Source organism: Vanacampus margaritifer, chromosome 5 (genome assembly GCF_051991255.1).
Source record: "Vanacampus margaritifer isolate UIUO_Vmar chromosome 5, RoL_Vmar_1.0, whole genome shotgun sequence".
NCBI classification, from domain to species: Eukaryota; Metazoa; Chordata; class Actinopteri; order Syngnathiformes; family Syngnathidae; genus Vanacampus; species Vanacampus margaritifer.
In genome coordinates this window covers 6571873-6583147 of record NC_135436.1, presented here as the reverse complement: position 1 = coordinate 6583147, position 11275 = coordinate 6571873, and the positions used below count along the sequence as shown (strand labels likewise).

General features: G+C 43.3%; 1 long non-coding RNA gene across 1 annotated transcript; it reads left to right on the top strand.

The window, feature by feature from the left end:
- Positions 1 to 1135: 1135 nt before the first annotated feature.
- Positions 1136 to 10209, top strand: LOC144051736 (uncharacterized). Its single transcript, XR_013294025.1, has 3 exons — positions 1136 to 1212; positions 2112 to 2230; positions 9846 to 10209. It is a non-coding gene; the product is annotated as an uncharacterized LOC144051736 (long non-coding RNA).
- Positions 10210 to 11275: the final 1066 nt, after the last annotated feature.

The window sequence follows — 11275 nt, the reverse complement described above, 5'->3', positions numbered from 1 at the left end:
CACCTTTAAAGAACAATAAACTGCCAAATCTCGGCAAGTTAGATAATTTTGGAGAAAACGCTGTCATTAATTTTTGGGGTTCTTCATTGTTCCCTTTATTTCCGAACTAATAGGCACTGCACAGCTACCTGTTTCTTTTTAGGACCTCACCCTGGCTGCAAACCTCACACTGTAAAAAAATATATTAAAAAAATTATGTTTGTTTTAAAAAAAAAATGCACACATATATTTTAAAGTATATTCTAATTCAGCAATGGTTGACATAGTATGTCACAAGACTTATCGATCTTAGGAAAAACAAAGTTACAAACATTTACTAAAAATTGTTCTTTCTAAGTTTCTATCTTCCATGTTGAGTATTTTATCACAACTGTACCCACTGGGCCATAGACGTCTATTAGACGTCTCGTCTAAGTTCAGACTGAAATTAGCCCGTCTTTAATTGGTCTATATTTTAGCCCGAATCTAGACGATACAATTAATCAAGTAAATATTAACTATTAAATTAAAAAAATTACTGTAGGTTGTATAAATGGTGACAAAATGTTCGATTACTACGTTTTAAACCGTAATTGATCAATGTACAATGTAGTTCATATTTAGACTTGATTTCGACGTCTAAATCAAGTTCTCATTTCAACTCTCTTTAGACCAGGGGTGAGCACACTCGGTCCTCGAGGGCCGGAGTCCTGCAGGTTTTGGATATTTCTCTTCTCCAACACAGCTGATATATGATCAGCTCATCAGCAAGTTCTGCATAACCTTGATAACGATCCTGTTGATTGGAATCAGCTTGTGTTGGAAAAAGGAAACCTCCAAAACCTGCAGGACTCCGGCCCTCAAGGACCGAGTTTGCCCACCTCTGCTTTAAACCAAATCCGGACAATTGAATTAAATACACTGAATAATGTGTATTGACACAATAAAGTAAATAAATAACTGCACAACTGGATCATCAGTGTGAAACTAAATGCCAGATCGCACGATCCATGAATAAAGCAGCAAAATACTATATGCATATGTGCGTAAGAGATTGTCATGTACTGTTAGCGGGTCTTTATAACTGTATGATACCTCCCCACCACTAGGAGGCAGCAGCGCATTTAAGCTTCCGGTCAGTCTGAAGAAAGAAAAAGAAGACGTGAAGTGCCAACAGTCATCGGGTGCAAACTTTAGATTTGTATTCCTCTTGGATGACTGAGAAGTATGGAGGTAAATATGGTGCAAAACTAACTTGTAAAAAAAAATTGTACCTGTAGAAAAAAGTCTAAATTTGTATCTGTAAAAGTCGTGATTTGTACCTGTAAAAAAAATGTGTACCTGTAAAAAAAAAATCACTTGACAAAAGTAGAACGAGCCATTCGTCATAACGTCGTTTATATGCAAGTACAGTATGCACTACTACGCTCCCGTACCTTAGGTAGAACGAGCCGTGTGTAGGCTACGTCGTAACGTTATATGCTAAATATGCGCAAACACTATGCTTAATGAGATAACGTCGTTAGGGTGACTATATTCCCATTTCCACAAAAAGAGGACACTCGCCGGGGCCTTGAAATTGTGGTACCAGTCGCAGCTACATAGTGTACTTCACCTCCTATAAGTCACGTAATGCCAACCGAACATTTTCATGAATTCATGAAAGGACTTAAAAAATGGTCTGTCGTCCCAAAAAGGACACATTTGGTCACCCTAGATAACGTTAATTATTATTATGGCTCTAATGAGAGTCGTAACATATTGTTTAGCACGGGACACCTGTTTTAAGCATGTAACGATGAGGAAGGACGTTGCAAAGTCCTGATCTTGATGAACTATTTTCTAATTGATCATTAATCATAACAAAAGTAAGACTACTACTAAAACAATTGATCATTAATAATAACAAAAGTAAGACTACTACTAAAACCCTACTCTGACTACTACTCTGTGTTGGCTTTAGTCTAATGTACTATTAGTATAATATTATTGTTAATGAATAAACTTTGACACACAAAAGGACACACAACACAAACCAGTTTGATTGGTTATTTGAGTGAGCACAATATTTACTCAGGTTGACTTTGAAATGATTATTCATATAGATTTGGCCTTTTCCTGTATTTTTGTAGTGCTAGCTGCAATGGCTGCATCATCAACCCCTGGCCTTCTACAAGATGATGGTCTGTGGGCATTTTTACGCAACAGAGGTGTTACTGAGGAGCGCATTCAGAAAATGCAGCAGGATCATGTAAGTCACAGGAAATTTGTTCCTGCAAAGCTACATGTAGTATTTTGTCTCAAGTATATTTTATATTTAACAGAATTTCAACTATTTTTTTTATTTTTTATCAAAGTAAGACTAAGGGGTCATCATTGCATTTTTCCAGTATAGGAATGTGCAACAAATGAATCACGCTTGATAACTTAGAGATGCAATGTAGATATGGTCAAATTACTAACATGGTGTAAGAACAGTTAGAACAACACGTTTACTATCATGCTAAAGTAACTACAGGTGCAACAATTAGTTGATGGGTTATCACTTATCAATTTAAACAGTTATTATGAGAAGTTTTTTTTTTAACTTAAAATGGTCCAAATCTTGTTATTTCAACAGTTAATAATCAATGATTTCTAATAGTCTTACATGAACGCAGACTGATTGGCTTTGCGCTTAATCAAAGTACTCTCACACATCTGTCAGCACGTCAGCCATGCCCCACCATTCGAACGCACGCACGCACTCACACATATGACAAAGTTTCAAAGTGGAAACCTCCTAAATTGTTGCATGCTGCTTTTAAGAATGCAATGACAATGGCTCAACAAACTTTTTTTGGGGGGTGGATTTCTGCCCCCCCCCTGGAGCTAGGCCTGGAGGTGGGGCTCGAAGATGAGCGTCTGGTGGCCGGGCCTATACCCATGGGGACCGGCCGGGCACAGCCCGAAAAGGCAACGTGGGTGCCCCTTCCCATGGGCTCACCACCGGTGGAAGGAGCCAAAGGGGTCGGGTGCGCAGTGAGTTGGGTGGCAGCCAAAGGCGGGGGCCTTGGCGGTCCGACCCCCGGCTACTGAAGCTAGCTCTGGGGACATGGAATGTCACCTCTCTGACAGGGAAGGAGCTCGAGCTGGTGTGCGAGGCTGAGAAGTTCCGACTAGATATAGTCGGACTCACCTCCACACACGGCTTGGGTTCTGGTACCAATCCTCTCGAGAGGGGCTGGACCCTCTTCCACTCTGGAGTTGCCCACGGTGAGAGGCGCAGAGCAGGTGTGGGCATACTCATTGCCCCCCAGCTAGCCGCCTGTACGTTGGGGTTTACCCCGGTGAATGAGAGGGTAGCCTCCCTCCGCCTTCGGGTGGGGGGACAGGTCATGACTGTTGTTTGTGCTTATGCACCGAACAGCAGCTCAGAGTACCCACCCTTTCTGGAGTCCTTGGAGGGTGTGCTGGAGAGCACACCCCCTGGGGACTCCCTCGTTCTGCTGGGGGACTTCAACGCTCACGTGGGTAATGACAGTGAGACCTGGAGGGGCGTGATTGGGAGGAATACCCCCCCCCCCGATAGAAACCCGAGTGGTGTTTTGTTATTGGACTTCTGTGCTCGCCACGGACTGTCCATAACGAACACCATGTTCAAGCACAAGAGTGTCCATATGTGCACCTGGCACCAGGACACCCTAGGCCGTAGTTCGATGATCGACTTTGTAGTCGTGTCATCGGACTTGCGGCCGTATGTGTTGGACACTCGGGTTAAGAGAGGGGCGGAGCTGTCAACTAATCACCACCTGGTGGTGTGTTGGCTCCGATGGCGGGGTAAGATGCCGGTCAGACCAGGGAGGCCCAAACGTACTGTGAGGGTCTGCTGGGAACGTCTGGCAGAATCCCCTGTCAGAAAGAGTTTCAACGCCCATCTCCGGCAGAGCTTCTCCATTGTCCCGGGGGAGGCGGGGGACATTGAGTCCGAGTGGACCATGTTCCACGCTTCAATTGTTGAGGCGGCCGATCGGAGCTGTGGCCGTAAGGTGGTTGGTGCCTGTCGTGGCGGCAATCCTCGAACCCGCTGGTGGACACCAGCGGTAAGGGATGCCGTCAAGCTGAAGAAGGAGTCCCATCGGGCCTTTTTGGCCTGTGGGACTCCGGAGGCTGCTGCCGGGTACCGGCTGGCCAAGCGGAATGCGGCTTTGGCAGTCGCTGAGGCAAAAACTCGGACATGGGAGGAGTTCGGTGAGGCCATGGAAAACGACTTCCGGACGGCTTCGAGGAAATTCTGGTCCACCATCCGGCGTCTCGGGAGAGGAAAGCAGTGCACTGTGTATAGTGGAGATGGGGTGCTGTTGACCTCGACTCAGGACGTCGTGACGCCGGTGGGGAGAGTACTTCGAAGACCTCCTCAATTCCACCGACATGCCTTCCTTTGAGGAAGCAGGGTCTGGGGACCCTGAGGTGGGCTCCCCTATCTCTGGGGTTGAAGTTGCCGAGGTAGTTGGAAAGCTTCTCGGCGGCAGGGTCTCAGGGGTGGATGAGATCCGCCCGGAGTTCCTAAAGGCTCTGGATGTTGTGGGGCTGTCGTGGTTGACACGTCTCTGCAGCATCGCGTGGACATCGGGGACGGTGCCTCTGGGTTGGCAGACCGGGGTGGTGGTTCCCCTTTTTAAGAAGGAGGACCAGAGGGTGTGTTCCAACTTTAGAGGGATCACACTTCTCAGCCTCCCAGGTAAGGTCTATTCAGGGGTGCTGGAGAGGAGGGTCCGTCGGGAGGTCGAATATCGGATCCAGGAGGAGCAGTGTGGTTTTCGTCCCAGCCGTGGAACAGTGGACCAGCTACACCCTCAGCAGGGTCCTCGAGGGTGCGTGGGAATTCGCCCAACCAGTCCACATGTGCTTTGTGGACTTGGAGAAGGCGTTTGACCGTGTCCCTCGGGGAGTTCTGTGGGGGGTGCTTCGGGAGTATGGGTTACCGAGCCCCCTGATACGGGCTATTCGGTCCCTGTACGACCGATGTCAGAGTTTGGTCCGCATTGCCGGCAGTAAGTCGATTTTGTTTCCTGTGAGGGTTGGACTCCGCCAAGGTTGCCCTTTGTCACCGATTCTGTTCATAACTTTTATGGACAGAATTTCCAGGCGCAGCCAGGGCGTTGAGGGGGTCCGGTTTGGTGGCCTCAACATTGCATCTCTGCTTTTTGCAGATGATGTGGTGCTGTTGGCTTCTTCAAGCCGTGATCTCCAACTCTCACTGAAGCGGTTCGCAGCCGAGTGTGAAGCGGTTGGGATGAAAATCAGCACCTCCAAATCCGAGACCATGGTCCTCAGTCGGAAAAGGGTGGAGTGCCCTCTCCGGGTTGGGGATGAGATCCTGCCCCACGTGGAGGAGTTCAAGTATCTTGGGGTCTTGTTCACAAGGGTAGGTTGGAGCGGGAGATCGACAGGCGGATCGGTGCAGCGTCTGCAGTGATGCGGACACTGTATCGGTCCGTTGTGGTGAAGAAGGAGCTGAGCCGAAAGGCAAAGCTCTCGATTTACCGGTCGATCTACGTTCCTGCCCTCACCTATGGTCGCGAGCTGTGGGTCATGACCGAAAGAACAAGATCCCGGGTACAAGCGGCCGAAATGAGTTTCCTCCGCAGGGTAGCCGTGCTCTCCCTTAGAGATAGGGTGAGAAGCTCGGTCATCCGAGAGGGACTCAGCGTCGAGTCACTGCTCCTCCACGTTGAGAGGAACCAGTTGAGGTGGCTCGGGCATCTGGTTCGGATGCCTCCTGGACGCCTCCCTGAGGAGGTGTTCCGGGCATGTCCTACCGGCAGGAGGCCCCGGGGACGAACCAGGACACGCTGGAGAGACTATGTCTCTCGGCTGTCCTGGGAATGCCTTGGGGTCCCGTCGGAGGAGCTGGCTGAAGTGGCTGGGGAGAGGGAAGTCTGGGCTTCCCTGCTAAAGCTGCTGCCCCCGCGACCCGACCCCGGTTAAGCGGAAGAAGACGGACGGACGGATTTCTGGAAAGTAATGGTTTTGGAGTTGTGGGGATTCCACCCGATGCCAGCAAAATATGACTACCTGTGGGGCTGTGATAAGCAAGCCTTGGTTAGTTGACTTATTATTTTGGATACTTTACCAGCAGGCAATAACACACTTTTGTTTTCAGTCTAGGATGAGAATGAAAAATACCTCTGTTATATTTTCCACTGTTAAATAATACAAGTTGAAACACTACCTCATATCAGATGTTAATATTGACAGCAAAAGTGGATCTGTTCAATTAAAAGGTACTTTTTATTGATTTTTTTTTCGTGTCTTTGTTCAGTCATGTAGTTCAGAAATCATACTTTCTGAGACATGTTTATGTATGTACTACAGTGTGAACATTGGTCATGTTTTTTTTTGGTGCTTTTATTGCAAAAGGTTACATGTATCAAATGTATGCAAACTCAGGTCAAGTTGCTTGGACTAATAAAAGTTATTCATACAGTATGCTTCATTTGCTGAAAGTTTAATGGCAACTCCTTTTCAACAAATGTATACAGCGACATTGCATTCAAATACATATGAATGTCTGATCTGTTTATGATAGATGACATGAAAATCCAATACAATTACCAAATTGTATTACATGTGCTACAAATTACACCTGGCATCTCTTCAAGAGTTACAAAAATTAGGAAGGTACAGTATACTTCCTTAGTGGTATAATGCACAATAACAAAATATCAAAAGAGGAACAAATATTTCACTTTGGTATTAATAGATATTCTGTTTGTAAGAGCTACATTTGACATTAAGCATACACACGTGGATATATTGATAATTTTTTATTTTCGTTTTCCTTGACTGCTCTTTTTATAATGAAACCAGGGTCTTCCATTTTTTTCATTAACTGTCAAAACCGATTTCCTCAATAATGAATAGACAGAAGATATAGAAAAGCACAAAGTGGAGATGTTCATTAGTATAAAATTCACCATTGTTTACAGCTGTAACTAAATACCCTTTACAGGTGCAATTCGGAAGCTTACATCATGTCATTTGATCCAATAAAGCAGATTGCGTTCATACAATCTGAGCTCACAGGTAAGCACGTAAGAACATATAAAGCTCAATGGCTTCCTCTGGACAGGTGGGTGGATGAAGATTATTTTCTGTCATGACAAGGCAGCAAATGTCAAACACTGTATCATCGCAGGGGTACGGTCCCCTCTGAAGGCATTCCTCTCTGCAGGCTTCAATCTTTTGTTGGGATACCTTTTTCAGGTACTCTCTAGCACCAAAAAGTTGGGGTAAGGTGTACATCATCACTGGGCACCCACCTGGAGACACAGCATTTCTGCTTGGGCGAATTCTGTGAGTGTTCCAGAGGTGAACAACTTCCTGTAGTTCTTTCTAAATAAGTATAAATAAAGAAAGTGATATACATTGGTTCACACATTTTTTGCAGTACAGTAGACAACATGATGCAAACTAGACAGTAATTTAGTCCAAATCTGCTCTCAACATCTGCAATTGGCTTAACTAACTGCATCATGTAATTAAGAACAAACGCTAACGGAAACATTTTGCTTAATTTTCACACTTTTTAAGTACTGGTAATTTGAATATAGGCTGCAGTATACTGCTGATAATACTGGCCTCTTCCTTTAATGTGTGGAATCCTATAACCTAAAGACAGTGAACATTTTTCCACTATCTAAGCACATTACATGAATACCACACACAAACTGACCCACAGTGTGGCATTTTACTACGATTGAAGTAAAACATCTTAAGTAGGTGCACTATGAGGGGAAAAATAGTAGTTATTTCAGTTCTTACCTCTATTATTTCAAGACATGTGAACTGAATGATACTTTTATCCAGGAAGTCACCAGAAAAGGAATCCGAGTCTTTTAGGTCTTGGAACATGTTCATCCAAAACTGTGCGTGTTGCCTCCTTAAAAAGCTTCACCAGTTCTCTATTCTTTGGTTGTGATTGATTTGGTTGTGATCCATACAGATAGCATCTGTGCGAAAAGTTGTCCTGATGGCCGTGCCTCAAGAACATCTGCATTTGTTCAATATAACAGTTCTCAGTGCCAAGGGCCGAATGAATTCGGGCACAAGTTCCATTCCTTGATGATACCTCATTAATAAAGTATCCAGCGATTATCTTCGGATCACTGTTTGTAGAATAAGCATGTAGCCATATCACCATTCGTGAAAACCCATCTATTGCACCATTGATGCAGATTCCGTACGGTTTGAGTTTGTCATAAGAGTCTACATGCCACAAAAAGTTTGGGCCTGGATTCTGGTAGATACGGCACCGAAGGCGATTCCTGCGCCTCAGTTGCACACCATGCGGATCCAGTATTTTCATCAGTATCCTGATCGTTTCTTGAGTCACCACATAGCCAGCCTGAATGCATTTCAAATGCATCATTTTGTAGCCATGGAGCATGCCATATCTATCCAACTGATCCTGGACAAACATTGCTATATCTAGCAGATCTGAATGGGCTTTCCTCCTGAACAAATGCAAAGTCCTCAGGTGCCTGCGTAAAGTCGACAACTAATAATAATACCGTCTATATAACTCAAAGACAGGACTATCTCCCAGTGCCTTAAACCCATATCAAAATAAAACTTGATTAAACTAAATAAGATGGTCATGTTTACTTACTGGCTCTCAATAAAGGAATGAATGTGTATACTGTATTTTTGTTTCTTCTCTAATCTCTGAGGGAAAACCCCTTAAAAAAAGAAATCAAAAAACAGAAAAATAATTATTCTATAAAACAAGGAAAAAAAATTAAAAGAAAAATTATTCAGAAAAACAGGAAAAAAAATATTTAAAAAAAACAGAAAAAAAATTATTTAAAAAAACTGAAAAAAAATATTCAAAAAAACAACGCTCCCCCCAAAAAATTAGTCAGAAAAACAGGACTTTTTTTTTTTTTCAAGTGAATGCAATACGCTTCCGTACTTTTTAGCCTTGCTTTATGAGCAATGATTTAAAAAACGGGTGAGTTTCAGGGTCTCCTCAGTTCCAGTAAAGGGAAATTGGTCCACAGGGAAGGGACCACAATGGAAATAACCCGATGGCTTTTTGTGTTTTTATCCCTTTGGCAGTCGTCGTGTCAATGTATGTTGTTATACATGCTTTGTTGTCAATAAGTATTTTCATCATTAATCATTTAATCACAAATTATGAAATCACTACTGCCACCTGTGGCCGAAAAATTAAACTGCGCACATAACATCACATCCACAGACAGAGGGCGGGAAATTCATATCCGAATCTAAAAACTATTGGCCAGAGGCTTGCAGGAGAACCCATTGTGAACAGCTAAGGTGTTACTCTACTAATTAGAAGATGTTTCAGTCATAAGTGGACAAATAAAAAGGCTATTGTAAAGATATTTTGGGGTAAATTGTTACAAAGAGCAGCTTTAAAGTGGAACCTTTGTTCACAGACAAATCAGTCAATATTTTTTCCAAACAAATGTTGTTTGGGTTCAGGATGTAATCTTCCTGGAAGTGTGAGGTGAGCCCTCATCTGAGCTTGTCCAGTGGTGAGAGAAAGCTACAAGTTGGTAATCGGTAAGCGCACACTGGCAGCCACACAGCAAAATCGCCAGTGGTAAACACCGAGAATGTTTATGTGTCCACACCAATGAGTGTAAATCTTACACTTTTCAAAGTGTTGCTTTTTTACACTTAAACAGTGTTACTCCAACACTGCATTGTGTTAAAAACGTACACTTAATTTACACTTAACTCTGATGTTTAAACACTTATGAGTGAATTGCACTTGGGTCAGTGTTATAAATGTAACTGAAACTTTACTCTGGTAAATGATACTTCACTTATATAGCGTTTTTCCTCCTTACAAGGCCCTCAAAGCGTTGAATACTGCTGACACAGCATTAGGAGCAACTGGGCGTTCGTATCTCCGTCAAGGATACTTTGACATAGTCACATTGGCCTAGGATCGAACCCACGGTCAGGAGTCGACCACTCTACCACAGAGCCACGCCGCCCCACCAACAACAACTGGATGCATCGCTATTGAAATGTCGACAGCGTGCTGGAAAATTGGAAAGTTTCTCCTTCACCGGAAATGAGGGTGTGGTCAATTTAACACTAAAGGTCGTACTATTCAGGTTACACACAACATCCACCCCAACACTCAAGGAAATTTACTCTGACAATGTAACTTTTAACATTGTTAAATAACACTGCTTACTGCATATTTGATCGAACACCGGAAATTTAATATTGACTGATTTGTTGTGTATTTTCGTCAGGACAATTTAACTATAGCATATAGCATATATGCTATAGTTAATAGCATATATGCTATAGTTAAATTGTCTCGCCGAATGTCTAAACTTTTTATCTCCTTTGTAGAACCAACTCACTACCAAACATGTGCAAATACAAAGCTGAATATAAAGGTGAACCGGTGTTGGCAGGAGGAGCTGTTCCTTTGTCTTTTAGACGCCACTACTGCAAATGACATTTCCACCTTGAAAAGCACCAGTTCCGAGCTATTGAATATACCAATGACAAAAATCCACATTAACACCATTTTCAAGAATGAGGTTATTCTTCCTCCAGATGGTGTCCCTGTATCTTAGAATAAACTGAAACCGGAAGCTTGTACTGTAACATCCTTGGTTGAAATAAAGGTGGTCTCTCCAACTGACGGTTCACAATTTTTATTACATCTTCCTTGTGTTAACACACCATAAGAGTTATAATACAAATAAACATAAAATGCCATTAATAGCTCAAACGGTAAGATATGTTCTGTGTATCCTTCCTTGACAATATCTTCTTTGAGTACAATTGACATTGTATAAAAAAAAACATTGTAAGCCTTGCTCTTTGTTTTTCCAATTACCATAAAATAAATCATACAGAAAATACAGATTCATAGTAAACAATAGAGAATCTTGAGCAGTAGCGTTGCTAAATATTTACCAACAGAGCCATAATAGAGAGAGTTTGGCCAACTCTGTTTTTGACAGGGTAACAAGATGGTGTCCATCTGTCATGTGACCAGCAGTTGACTAATCACAGTGGGGTTGGTCAATTGCTGGTCACATGACAAATGGACGCCATCTTGTTATCCTGCTTGAAACCAGGGCTGTGTCCAAATGTGCACCCTACTCCCTATATAGTGCCCTACTGAGGGATCACGGTCTCTACCAGATGTGATCGAGCTGCCACGGATCAGGTACACATTACGCTACAGGATTGGCTGGAAATGATCCAGTTGACGTCGAAAATATTAAAGATGTAATTTAAACAACAAAAT